At 45.3% G+C, this 14,863-nt stretch overlaps 1 long non-coding RNA gene across 1 annotated transcript in view; it reads right to left on the reverse strand.

Annotated features, from left to right (window-relative positions):
• Window positions 1–8,086, reverse strand: part of LOC142826945 (uncharacterized) — a 28,622-nt gene extending 20,536 nt beyond the window's left edge. The window contains exon 1 of the long non-coding RNA XR_012901227.1: window positions 7,722–8,086. This is a non-coding gene — a long non-coding RNA (uncharacterized LOC142826945). The remainder of the gene's footprint in view (window positions 1–7,721) is intronic.
• Between the last annotated feature and the right edge of the window lie 6,777 nt (window positions 8,087–14,863).

A 14,863-nucleotide genomic window follows, 5' to 3' on the forward strand; every position in this document is an offset into this window, starting at 1 on the left:
TCCTTGAGTTGTGATTTTTGTGAGCTCTCTGTCTGAAACTGAATGGGATACTTTTCCTCAGCCTTCTGGAAAGTCAGGTGGCTGCAGTATGTTGTGTTGGTGAAAAGTAGGAGGCATTCTTCATGCTGGGTCAGGGTTGAATGGATGCTCAGCATAATGTTAAGGGAAACTGCTGCTGCAGAATATGGGCCAGATCCTTATGGCTACATCTACCCTGCAAGCTGTTCTTGCACAAAAAGCCTGCACTGTAGACATAGCCTAGTATAGCTTTGTTGAAAGTTGAATTATGCTAGTTTATGATATCTGCTTCAATTTGATATACTTCCTGGCCTAATCCTGTTGTGTTGTGTGCATGTACACCAGTGTAATGGGGTGTCTCCCTCACACAAGGCCTGGGGTGTGAATTAAGTCACCTGAAGGCAAGACAAGAAGTGCTGAAGTTTAATTTGCTGACAAAGTCCATCTAGAGGATGAGATGGGTGGGGCTTATAGAGCCAGGATGCTGGCAAGAGGGTAGGGGCTGCAGGGAAGTAGGCTGTAGTCACTTCTTGGGAAGAGGAAGATCTGTTTGAGACTCCAGGGCTGTGTCTAGACTGGTCAGTTTTTCCGGAAAATCAGCCGCTTTTCTGGAAAATCTTGCCAGCTGTCTACACTGGCCGCTTGAATTTCCGCAAAAGCACTGACTTCCTACAGTAAGAAATCAGTGCTTCTTGTGGAAATACTATGCTGCTCCCGTTCAGGCAAAAGTCCCTTTTGCGCAAAGCTTTTGCACAAAAGGGCCAGTGTAGACAGCTCAGATTTGTTTTCTGCAAAAATGGCGATCGGGGCTTTTTTGCGGAAAAGTGCATCTAGATTGCCATGGACGCTTTTCCGCAAAAAGTGCTTTTGCGGAAAATCGTCCGTGCCAATATAGACGCTCTTTTCCGAAAATGCTTTTAGCAGAAAACTTTTCCGTTGAAAGCATTTCCGGAAAATCATGCCAATCTAGACGCAGCCCAGTAGTCCACAGTTACTGAGGAGGAGCTTTGAGGTGGGACACAAAGAAGGTGTAGGGAGTTCAGGAAAGGAGCAACAGGGCCTGGAGTGAATCTATAGTTGCTGAATACAGAGTCCCTGGCCTGGAACCCAGAGTAATGGTCAGGCCCAGTGCCCCTACCAGCCACTAGAGAAGCAGCACCATCAGGGCAATGCTAGAGAGGACTGCCTCAGACCACTCATGAAGAAAGGCCTTGGTACCCCAGAAGGGGGATACATGCCGACTGACTGGCTGGAGGACTGAGGCATGAGTAGAGGCAGCGGCTGCTGGAGCAAGAGAGGGGCCACAGATGGTGACAGAAACAGCATAGCAGAGTGCAACTGCAGGAAAGGGTGTCGGCCATGCAGAGCTAATCTCCAAAATGGTCAGTATCCAGCAATGAGTAGAGCACCCTATCACAACTTCCTCTAATCCATCCACTGATGCAACCATCTGGGGGTAACAATTATGGAAACACTGGTGTAAAAGTGCTCTGCTGACATGGTGCTAAAAGTGCTTGATCCCTACTTGTATGTCTACACTACAATGTCTCTGCATTGATGGTGACTCACAAGTCCCATGTGAGTAACTAACAAGGGCTACACGTTAGCATTTGCCTTAGAAAGTAGCAGCACTCATGTGGGTAAAGTTTGCACAGTATTTTATGATTCTTTTAGATGAAAAGTTCCTGTATGTGTAAAATTATTGTCCTTTGTTCGTGTCTAGCCATTTGAAAGACCAACACTTTGTATATTAGTGATGTCCTAAGGTTTCAAAAAACACTTCTGGAAATCTCCTGCCCTTGTTGTGTATTTCAGAAATGATGATTTTAAGGCAGTTAAAGCAGAGATTTGCTTTGTTAGCTTTTTTGTGAAGAAAATGGATAGCTGCAGAGAACGCGTTCTTGGGTGTCATTCTATCAGGAATGCTTTCACAGGAGATGTACTCTGGCTGGGAAGCCTGTTCAGTAAAGAGAAGAGAGGCATAAGTCGTTGGTACTATAACACTTATGAGGCACTCAGGTGTCATTTCTAAATAAAAGACTTTCCATTTTCATCCAAAACCCACAACCTTTTTGGTTTAGGGGTGACTGGGTGTCTTCTCCCAACAAACCAATGAAATGTTCCCCAGAAAGCTGGCGCTATTCATAATTTTGGCTTATTCAGAAACCCAATTTCCTTTTAAAAAACAGATTCCCAACCTTCCCTTGTTCTCCTTACCCATATTTGCCAAAGCATGACTGCCGCAGCCTCCCACCCCCAAATTCCTCCTTAAGGTGCTTTGGTCTAAGCACAAACATTGATCAATATGGTATATGTCATGGGGCCACAACCTTGTCTCCCTCTGCTTTTGTACTGCACCTAGAACTATGGGACGATGGGCTGGATGAGGCCTTTTGGGGACCAATACGATGTAACTGGTTACTAATGACGTTCACACGTGGCTTGAATTTCATTTTGATAAAAAATCCAATGCAGAGGACAATCATGTCCATGTAACCTATTACTGAAGCACAGAGTCTACGTGAATATAAAAGTCAAGGTAATATTAATAAAATATTAATAATCTTGTAGCTCCCAGAAACATTTCCATATGCCTGCTGAGGTGCTTAAGCCATTCAGAAGTCCGTCAGCCTTCGTTAAAAACTAACGTATAGCTCAAGTACTGATCATGAGTTAGAAATGATTTACAAAAGTAACTGATGCTTCTTGGCGCCTTTGTCCTTGTGTATCTCACTCATAGCGTAAACCTTCTGTCAGGTGCTGAACAAACCTGAGTTTATACTGGTGCTTGTTACTATCAGAGTTCCTGAAGGATGTAGTCATAGCTAAATGATAAGCATTCCACATCTTTTTTCTTAATCAGAAGACATCTTGCTGATGTATCTTGTAGCTGTCTTCATCCTCTGATACACCCAAGCAAAAGTCCAGTGGTTCCTGACCTCCAGGCAGAGGCCATGGACCTCTTGCTGCTGGGACGCGGCAGCTCTAGGGACCAGGGCTGGGGTACATTGGTCTCTATGGCTGTTGGGAGAGATGTTTCCTACCCTACCTCTCAGCCAACCAGTACCAGGCAGGGGCAGGGTCTCTTCCTAGCTGTGGAGGAGCGCTTCCCTGTGCGGCAGGAGGGTTGTGTGGAGGAGCTCTGTGTGGCCCACCATGCTGTGAACTGCTCTTCAATGGCCAGGAGGAGACCCCGCCTCTGCCCAGCGCTGGTTGGCTGAGAAGCAGGGCAGAGCATGCCTCTCCCAACAGCTGTGGCAGGAGGGGAGGTGCTGGGTGGTGTACCCCAGCCCCAGCCCCCATAGCCGCCGCCACGTGGGCAGCAGCCTAGGGCTAGGTGAGGGGGGCAGGGAAGGCACTGGGGCCTCTAGAGGCTGAGCTAGTAGTGGTGGAGGGGATTATGGGGGTAGGGTTGGCACTGGGGAGGCTCTGGTGATAATACTGGAGGCTGGCACTGGAGGAATATCTGGGGGGTTGGCTGTAGTGGAGCTCTGGAAACAGGAGGCTGATGGGGGGCTCTAAGGGACAGGGGGTTTGGCACTGAGGCATTTGGGATGGGAGGCTGGCACTGGGAGGTTCTGAGGATGGGAGGCTGTTACTGAGGAAGTTAGGTGCAGAGGCTCTGGGGTCAGTGGCTGGCACTAGTGGGTAGTGGAGGGGTGGAGGCAGTGTTCCCTCTAAGCTATGTGTCAGCACAGCTTCACAGGTAATTAATCAGCCCTGCCCAGTCAGTCAGCTCTGTGCATGGAGCCCTTAGCCTCTGACTGGATGAGGCTGATTAATCACTTGTGAAGCTGTGCTGTCCCGCATCTTAGAGGGAACACTGGGTGGGGGTCTAAGGGTTAGGGCTGGCTCTGGGGGCTGGGCCTTTGGTGGACTAGTAATGTTTTATATGCATATTCATCGTTTGCATCATGAATATGCAAATATGCAACTAAAATGTTACCGGTCCACCAAAAATTTGTGAACAGGTTTGCCCGTCCATGGTATTAAAAAGTATGGGAACCACTGACAAATCTGTAGGTAATCTGGGTTCTCATCCAAACAGCAGGAGATATGGTGTAACTCTGGCAGCATCATTCTTTGTGGCATTGTAAGCATGCACAAAAAATGCAAGGCAGTAACTTCAAGCTGTCTTCTGCTCTGAATGTAAAGTCCCCAGCATATTAAGGCGTGAGATTAAACCACTCTGACTCAGCATTATCGTGTGGGTAATAAAGGGTTATCCTGGACCTTTTTGTTCCTGCCATCCTCAGCACCTCTTTCAGAAGGTGACTTTCAAAGTCCCATCACTGGTCAGAGTGTATCTGAGCTGAGAATTCACATGCTGAAAACTATTTCTCCCACAACACTCCAGAGACAGTGGAGGCCTTCTGGTCATGCATATGATATGCATACGCATACCATGTAAAATAGTCAGTCACTAGTAAAATGTGCCTAACATTCCTTCTGTCCACTTCTAAAGACACAAAATGAACGCATATGAGAGCTAAAGGTTTGCTGCTGGCAATATTCTCCAGATACACAACTCTAGTGAGCCGAGGACCCATTGGCAACTGCTGGGGAGGAACACAAGGGGGCCACTGGACATGTGATTGCCCCCCCTGTGACTCCTCCCTATGCCAGGGTGTGAAACCTGGGACAATTTACCTTCCCACTAGGCTCTGCCTCCACCCTGCAATCACTCCATCCCTTTCCCCAAGCCTCCACCTCTGCTCTGCCCCACTCTACCCCTTCCCACAGGACCTCTGACCTGAGTGACACAGCCCTAAGGATTAGCAGCAGGGGTCAGGTCTGCCAGCTACTGGTCCCTTGTGTTCGGAGGGCACATGACTCTTCACCCCTATGAACCCCTAACTTTCATCGTCTGGGACTATGAATAAGTTCCAGGATTCTCTGTTCCCAAATAGCCAAAATCATCATGCAATGCCTTCATGGTCTGGACTCTGTGTTTTTTGATAGCACTAATTGCGTTTGATTTTTGTAAAGGAGCTGCTGTGATTTGGTGCATTTTTAGTTTGCTCCATTCTCCCAACAGCAGTTTATCCTCTGGGAGGCGGGGGAAGGGTAAATATAATAACTGCAGCTGGATGTTATTCCTCTTTGTTAGCAAGCAGTGCATCATGAATATTTTATCTTGTGGCTAGCTCCTTGCCAGTCAGCAGCATTGAGCCTAAGCAATGGAGGTCAGTCCAACAGAGATAAGTTTCACTAAGGCTACTGGCACACTTGCAGGACTAGACTTCCTGAATCACAGCTGTGAAGATTTTCCTGTGCCTCTGACTCTTGACTCACACTGCAAATAGACCGGTCTCTAGGAACCACAGACATTTCCAATGCCTGGGGATGCTGGCACTATGTGCCACATCTACATTGCTTCTCCCCATAAAGGACAGTGTATTAGTTAGTAGCTGTCCATGGTGCCCACCCATCCTGCCCTGTAACATCCAGTTTGGCACAGCTAATTGAAACTGAGCACTATACAAGCAGCTTGAAACTTCTCAATGACGGCCCATTTCAAGACCAAGAACTCTAGCTTGTGAATGGGGACACAAGTCCCACTATCAGACGATCCTCAGCTGGCAAAGGCAACGGGTTTTATGTCTGCCTTTAGCTTGCTGGCATAGGACTGCTCCCAAGCCTGCCAAACTGGCATCCATATATAGAATATGGATGGTGTCAGCAAAGACTGGACTCAGAGTGGAGCATGAGTTGGGCAATTCATGATTTATCAAAAAGCCTTTTCACATCTCCATAAGCCTAAAGAAGGGGATGATGGCAGTGTAAACTATTATAATCCTCTCTTCCAAGGCTTTTGTATGGATAAGGGGGCTGACACAGACTGCATTTCAGATTCCCATTTAAAATGTACAATAACTTCACCTGAATAATAAACTCTTTGCTCATATAATGTATATTATAACTTATTACTGTAGGATTCCACACATAGTATGTGGAATTGTATAGCTAAAGTCCCAAGGTGTTTGCACTGTAAGGGACAGATTTTTTTTGTTCCAGGTGTGCATAGAGCCCTGGAAATCCACAGATATCTGCTGTGGATTTGCATCCACTGATGTGGGTATCTGCATCCACAGATGTGCATGTGAGTATCTGTGATTCATTTTTGCAGATGCAGATGCCAAATTTGTATCTGTGCAAGACTCTAGTTATGGGCCTTTTGCACCACAAAGAGGCTAGACTCTGGTTGCCACAGGTGGTTTGATGATTCCCTCAATGGGGTAAAGGAAAGGGGGAGAATAGTCGTGAATGGCATTACCATGAAAGAACCAGGTGCTAGATTGCTTGTCTTCCACAGAACAGAATCGAGGGCAGGTTGTGGGAGGAAGTAGTGGAGCAGAACAGCTCCACTCCAGCCATTAACAGCTAATATATGGGTCTATATTAACAAGAAAGCATTCAGACTTTCAGCCCAAACTCAACCAAGCCGCCAGGGCAAACAGTTGCAGTAACAGATGGGTCACCTAAGTACCTGGTTGTCTATTTGAGACTGTTTAGAACTATAATAAAGATGTATCTCTCAGTGTGCAGGTAGATAGGGAGTTCATATAATTGGCGGTATTTACAGGCCCCTAAGAATATGGTACATTGTTTCTGTTAGGTTTAATAAAGCTGTTATGCATTTATTGAGTCTGAACATAGATGTATATAGGCACAGCTCTTAACATAATTTTAGTGGGTCAATCTGCACCATACTTATTTGCACCCACAAATGGAAATCAGAGTCTGAAGATTGGTAATGATGTTCATTTATAATCCCTTGGCAAGCTGGCAGCATCCAAAATATTCATTGTGATGTATGCACTCTCTTTTGCTGCTTCAATGAATGACTCTGAGAAATAACATCTTTGTATTTCAGAAATGATTGCTATGATGATTATCCTACTGTGTCGTACTAAAAGATGTATGTATGCCACTGTTCAAAATGATCCTTAGTAACATCTTCTAAAGAAACTACAGTGCACTCTTGGTAATAGATTTTTTCTCAAGACACACACATGAGGCAATTTGAATGTATGAATAGTTAGCTTGGCAGTTCCTCTAGAATATTACTCTCAGAGGGATAGCTGTGTTAGTCACTGTTAGATGCATCTGATTAAGTGGGTTTTACCCATGAAAGCTGATGCCCAAACAAATCCATTAGTTTTTAAAGTGCCACAGGACTCCTTGTTGCTTTCCTAGAATATTAGTAATTAAAACCTGGAAATGTATGTAACCCCCTTTTTCCTCCCCGGGTTACTGGGGAGCAGGTCACACTCACAGGTGTGCCTGGGCGCCTGATGGTTTTAACCCAAAAGGAGATCCTGAGCACCCCAGTGTTGATGGTGTTTAGTTGGGGAAAGCCCTATCCACCCCCTTGCTGCAGTCCCTTGCTGTAATGAATGTAAAATGACGGTGCCTCCACCTGGCTGGCCTTGTACAAACTGGTGTGCCTTCAGAGCCTCCAGGAATATACTCATTCCAGCATAAATCTGGATCTAATTCCAGAACAACAACTACAAATCATATACATCTAATAGACTACATTAAAATAAACAATCTTTACTTAACTTAAATAAACAGGGTTTAACAGATTAACACTGAATAGCATTAACAAAGTGCACACAATAACTAGGACTTATATTTCTAACATTTGTACTGCCAATATTGATCCCACCCCAGAGTGAGCATACCCCTGGACTCACAGTCCCAGACTCTTGCTTGTGTGGGCGCACTTGAAGAACTGCAGCTGTAGTGGAGATTCAGTCCAAGCTAGACAGCAGCTCTGTCCCAGGCAGCACTTTCTCAACCAAGCCTAATTACTTACAGCCTCATGCTGTGCCTATCAGAAGCAGCCTGCTAGATCCCAGTTCCATAGGCACTCCAACAGCCCCTGGACTGGATCAAACTCCTCCACAGCAGCCTGGCTCCCCTTCTGTTCCAAACTCCCAGACTGCTAGGTCTCTCTTCTCATGCACACGGAGAGGGAGAGATCTTCCACACCAGAATCCTTCCTTCCTTTTCCCAAGGGCTCATGGGAATTGTAGTCTGGATTGCAGTACACAGAGTCTTCTCCAGACCAAAAAAAAAAAAAAAAAAAACCCAACAAAAAACCAGAGGCCCCTTTAGCAAGGAGAATTGGAAAAGGATTTTTTTCCTAAATATCTCTTGAAGTCAATGGCAAAACTCCCAGTGACATCAGATATATACAATTCAGTCCTTTATGGGAATATATCAACTTGAGAGGGACAATTTATGGATTTTAGTAAAACATTTCTTACTGTATTCAGTCCCTCTACAATCCCTCATAGTACAAAGTATTTCGATCAGGTTGAACATTAGTTTCATGATGCATATCTGGTCCTCTTTTCAAACATCACCTGTATGTAGCATTTCAGTTTTAGTACCTTCACTGGTAAAAGGTATCTTATGTGATGTGTAGAGCTTGTTTTCTATCAATCATATCCTATCATATCAATCATATCACAATAATAAATGTGGCTGCTATAATCTTAGAAGTCTCTTGTTGTTTGAATTAAGATGATTTCAAGAAGACTGAGAATCTGATACATTTATCTTATTCTTTTGTCTTGTTTTATTAGCCCAATTAATCTATTGTCAAATGGCATAGAGTCCTTCTGGTGCTCCTGTCTCTTTCTCACTACACAGCTATTGTATCTTTTTCGTTAGTATTCTCTTGAGGGGAAAAAAATCCAATCTCAGAGTATCAAGATCAAGCCACAAGTCATGAGGCATAAAGGATCTGATGACAAAGAGTTCTGGGGTCGGCAGATCCCCATCTAGACTGCTGCGCTGTGCCGACAAACAGCTGATCGGCACAGCGCAGTGGCCATTTTGATTTAAATGAAGTGGTGATTATTTAAATTGTAGCTTAATTTCCCTTTGTCGTCCTGCCTCATCTACATGGCTCCGTCGATGGAGCCATGTAATCTAGACATACCCTTAGAGATTAACTATATATATATATATATATATATATATATATATATACACACACACACACACAAACACACACACAAACAAATTATCATGGGCTTTTTTGGGCAAAATCTACTTTTTCAGATGCTCATCTCATCTGACAAAGTCAGTGTCTCTCTCTCTCTGCCCCCTCCATTTCTCCTCCCTCCCCCAGGACCACTCATTTTTAAAGTTACAGACTAACATGGCTACCTCTCTGAGTATTCACATGCACTGATTTTAGGAGTTCTACCCCTTTACTGATTGTTGTGGAGTGAGAGGAGGTAACTGACAGGTATTTATTTCCCTTCAGCTGATGCTGGCTTAGCTGAAATGAAATAGAAGGGATCACATTTTCAGCACCTGTAACCAGGTGCAATACTTTGATTTCAGTGGTGATACATTAACTAACATCAGCTCAGGATATGGCCCAAATGATTTTGGACAAAAAGCTAATTTGTTTAACTTTTTCCTACCTGAATTATCTTTTTAAACTATATTTGAGTGCAGGTTAATTTAAAATAATAGTCTGTCCAGTAGAAACAGTCTGCTAACGTTTTTTTTTCGGGTGTGGGTTGGGTTTCTTTTATATTTTCTTTTTGACAAATGACTAACGCATTCTAGGCATGACTATGGCCAATATAGTTCAGACCATGAGTTAAGGAGCTGAATGTCTGAAGGTGGGGGCTGTAAGTAGTATGTGGAGGTAAGCACTGACTCAGCATGTTCTGCAATGAATTGTTCCCAAGCATGGTGATTTAAAGAGGCATATGGTAAGGTGGCAGGTAAGTTGGGACTCAATGATTCCTGCTTCTTACACAGGTAGAAATGGACCAACCTCCTGTGGAGAAAGTATAGGGCTGGGAAAAGGAGAGTGGTAGTGGCAGTTTCTGACACCCCTTTTTGGCAAAGAATCACCTTGGCAGGTGATTGTCAATTAACTTTAACGACACCGTCAGAGAAGTATCACCTTGTCCTTTGTCTTTGAGAGTCTCAGAGAGGTAGCCGTGTTAATCTGTAACTTTAAAAACAATGTATAGTCCTTGGCACCTTAGCGTGTGTCTACACAGCACCCTAAACTCAAAATAAGATACGCAATTTGCACTATGCAAATTGTGTATCTTTCATAGATTCATAGACTTTAAGGTCAGAAGGGACCATTATGATCATCTAGTCTGACCCCCTGCACAGTGCAGGCCACAGAATCTCAACCATCCCTCTTAGAATAATCCTCTCAACTATATCAAAGATATTGAAGCATTCAAATACTTTGAAGGACCCAACATGAAGAGAGTCCTTCAGCTGTGATCTGTGCCCAATGCTACAGAGGAAGGCGAAAAACCTCCAGGGCCTCTGCCAATCTACCCTGGAGGAAAATTCCTTCCCGACCCCAAATATGGCGATCAGCTAAACCCTGAGCATGTGGGCAAGACTCACCAGCCAGACACCCAGGAAGTTCCCTATAGCAACTCCTATCATCCCTCCATTGACCTATTTCTAACTGATAATGAATGGTCAATTAGTTACCAAGATCATGTTATTTCATCCAACCATCCCCTTATCATAGAATCATAGAACTGGAAGAGACCCCAGAAGGTCGTCAAGTCCAGCCCCCCGCTCTAGGCAGGACCAATCCCATCTAAATCAACCCGGCCAGGGCTTTGTCAAGCCGAGACTTAAATACCTCTAGGGATGGAGACTCCACTACTTCCCTAGGTAACCCATTCCAATGCTTCACTACCCTTCTAGTAAAATAGTTTTTCCTAATATCCAATCTGGACCTCTCCCACCACAACTTGAGACCATTGCTCCTTGTTCTGCCATCTGTCACTACTGAGAACAGCCTCTCTCCATCCTCTTTGGAACCTCCCTTCAGGAAGTTGAAGGCTGCTATCAAATCCCCCCTCACTCTTCGCTTCTGCAGACTAAACAGACCCAAGTCCCTCAGCCTCTCCTCGTAGGTCATATGCTCCAGCCCCCTAATCATTTTGGTTGCCCTCCGTTGGACCCTCTCCAATGCTTCCGCATCCTTTTTGTAGTGGGGGGCCCAGAACTGGACACAATACTCCAGATGTGGCCTCACCAAAGCCGAATAAAGGGGAATAATGACATATCTGGATCTGCTGGCAATGCTCCTCTTAATGCATCCTAATATGCCATTAGCCTTCTTGTCTACAAGGGCACACTGTTGACTCATATCTAGCTTCTCATCCACTGTAACCCCCAGGTCCTTTTCTGCAGAACTACAACTTAACTGGTTGGTCCCCAGCCTGTAACTATGCTTGGGGTTTTTCCGTCCCAAGTGCAGGACTCTACACTTGTCTTTGTTGAATCTCATGAGATTTCTAGTGGCCCAATCCTCCAATTTGTCTAAGTCACTCTGGATCCTATCTCTGCCCTTAAGCGTATCTACCTCTCCCCCCAGCTTAGTGTCATCTGCAAACTTGCTGAGGGTGCAATCTATCCCCTCATTCAGGTCATTAATAAAGATATTGAACAAAACCGGTCCTAGAACCGAACCTTGGGGCACTCCACTAGAAACCGACCGCCATCCTGACATCGAACCGTTGATCACTACCCGCTGGGTAGTGATCTTATTTCAAATCTGTTTCGAAATAGGCTATTTTGAAATTTGGCACGTCTACACAATGCCAAGTTTTGAAATTATGTGCTATTTCGAGCCATTTCTTATACCTCATGCAATGAGGTTTACTGGGATGGCAAAATAGCGCACCTGTTATTTCTAAAAATATTTTGAAATAAGAGGTGGCTTGTGTAGATGCCGGGTAGCTATTTCGGGATACCTCTGGTATCCCAAAATAGCTGTGCGGTATAGATGTACCCTTAGGGTGTGTCTAAACTACATGGCTCCATCGATGGAGCCATGTAGATTAGGCTGATCGGCAGAGGGAAATGATCGTGGCTTCATTTAAATTTAAATGGCTGCCGCGCTGAGCCGACAAACAGCTGATCAGCTGTTTGTCTGCTCAGCGCACTAGTCTGGACGCTCCCATGTCAACCTGAAAGCTCTTTATCGACCTCCCCGTTATGCCTCGTAGGATGAGGTTTACCGGGGAGGTCGATAAAGGGCTTTCATGTCGACTGCCACGATCTGCCGACAAACAGCTGATCGGCAGAGCGGGGCAGCCATTTAAATTTAAATGAAGCTGCGATTATTTAAATCGCGGCTTCATTTCCCTTTGCCGAACAAACAAATCTACGTGGCCCCGTCGACAGAGCCATGTAGTCTAGACATATCCTTAGAGACTAACAAAAATATATACTGTAGCATCATGAGCTTTCATGGGCAAACAGGGCTGGCTCGAGCCATTCCTGTGCCCCAGGCAGCAGACATGCGCGGCTCCGCCCCGGGCGCACGGCATATGTGTGGCCCCGCCCTTGGTGTGCTGCGCACCTTACAGCTGCAATCGGGTGCATGGTGCGCACCTTACAGCTGCCATCAGGCGGCCCTCATAGGTTGGCGCCCCAGGCATCTGCTCAGCTAGCCCCCACTTTAATTGGGCCTGTGGGCAAAACCCACTTCTTCAGATGAACTTGAGTGGAGAAAAAAGGGGGACTTTCAGAATTAAGAGAAACAGATTTTACCTGCTCCCCAGACTTGTCTGGTAGCCACATTTCAATCATATTTGTATGTTCATAACTTTGAATAGAGTTTTGCTACACACATTTTACAATGACGATAATAAGCAGTGAGTTATTGGTTCTCAAATCTCGTAAGGCACACTTTGTACAAAGTTTATTACAATGGTGTGGATACAGTGCGCATTCAATCACAGTCTCTTAGAACATTCATGGGAAGTTAGAAGGAAGCTGACTGTATGCCTATGGCCTGGAATTGTAAAACATTTGCTTTGCTTCCATAAAATGTATTTATAAAAATATAAGTTTTTTAGCTTCATAAATAAACCCCGCACAGTAACAGCGCCTCCCATCCCACCTTCCCAATTTAGTCTTCAGTGCTTTGGACCAAAGTGATAAGCATCGTATAACTACTTTAAATCCCCTGGTCGCAAAGCACTCCAGAGGTGTTGATGAGTAAGCCATCTGTGTACAACTTATGAATTTATATTGATTTTATGATCTCTATGTATATCTAAGCAATCAGGCTTGAAACCAGATGGACCTCTTTTTGGGACACGGTGTTTGTCTGGCATAGGCAGGGGGATGGCATTTTGAAAAGCAGACATCTCTATTCCCATCAGTGTGACCGTGCACCTATGGTGTGTGTGTGAAGTCACCCCAGCAAAGGTGGAGTAGTGAACTCTGTAAAAATGGCAACCTGCATGCATCATGTCCTCATGTATATCAGGTAACGCCAGCAGGAACATTCTGGTACTTCAGGGAATAATGTGACTCCATCATCCTAGGTATGAGTCTGATCCTCAGTGCGTATTAAATCGCCTATTTGCTCACAGGGACCGTGTCACGTATTACATCCCTTACCCGCAGGCAACTAAAAGGCAATCCAAAAGATTGTTAACATAGAATGACTTTGCCCTGGTAGGACAATGAATATGCTTTAGGAGGCTGGTAAAGGTAAAGGAAATCGTTTTTTTTCCCCACCAGGCTGTCTGCAGGGAAGCAGGACAGCATGGAAAGTTCCCCAGTAGGAAAGGAGAATAAAGGAAAAGGTGTTAGAAGCTGCTGTTTAAAACCCCCCACATATGCTCTGTGAGGTAGGGGAATCTCTTCACTGCTGACATAACAAGCTAGAGAGATCTTGTTGAAAGGGCAGGGAGACTGTGAAGGCTCAATAGGAGAAAAAGAGAATCTAGGGCCTCTAGAAGGAATGAGCATTCGGTGACCATATTCCCCAAATGGAAAACCGGACACTGGGGTTAGCCAAAGCCCCCTGCTTCCCTCCCAGCTGGCTCAAGCTGCTCGCTAAGGCCCATTCCCTCTTCAGACCTGTGTGAGGCTGGCTCAAGCCACTCAACGAGCTCTGCCCCTACTCCCTGCACAGGACTGGCATCATTGCTGAGCCCTGCTTGTCCCCTATGCGAGGCTAGGGCTGGCATTGCCACTTGTCCAACCACTGCCTGCTCCCCCTGCCACCTAAGCCCTGCCTCCCTTCCCCCTGCACTGGGCTGGCATTGCTGCTATTCCCACAAAAGTTCCTCTGCACCCACTCCATTTGTCCCATTTGCTCTTGCCAACTGATCATGAGAAGGGGCACCTGACACAGAGGCTGTACACTGGGAGAGAGCCTGAGAGGCAAAACCCAGTTCCCAGATGCTGCTCAGCCACAGAGGGCTCAGAATTGCACAGCATCCTATTGTGGGATCCAAACACAGCAGCCTGTTGAGTGTCCAGCAGGGGGAGCTGACCAGAACTGTGATGACACTATTATAAGAAAAACGGCTATTACTGATTTATAAGATGTAATGTCCATTGCCTAGGGCCCTGGGCTGGCAGTTAATAGTCCTGAATTAAAAATCAATTGACGTTCAATGCAACTTAGGTTTCTATGTGCATACGTCACTTTTGAAAATGGAGTGCAAACGTGTAAAAAAATCTATCTGCACTTGGTGCGCATGGTCACTTTCTGGGTCCCAAGGTCCTGTGAGATACATAAATAACTTAAAAAACATTAAACATTTAAGACTTGGCCAATCCAACAACTGAAATCTGCTCAAGACAGATGGATAATACAATCAATTCTATTGAGCCTGGTCTTATCCGAGCAATTCAGTCTAGTCTACCTAACTGTTGCATGTAATCCTTCAAAAGACAATATTTTTTTCCCATGAGGTAAGCAGGTAGCAACTGCTTACCAGCTCATCTCTAAGGCTACCTCTTGACCAGTGGTCCCCAAACTTTTGGGGCTGCCGGGCTCCCGGGGGAGGCA

Source organism: Pelodiscus sinensis, chromosome 2 (assembly GCF_049634645.1).
Source record: "Pelodiscus sinensis isolate JC-2024 chromosome 2, ASM4963464v1, whole genome shotgun sequence".
In the NCBI taxonomy this organism is placed as follows: Eukaryota; Metazoa; Chordata; order Testudines; family Trionychidae; genus Pelodiscus; species Pelodiscus sinensis.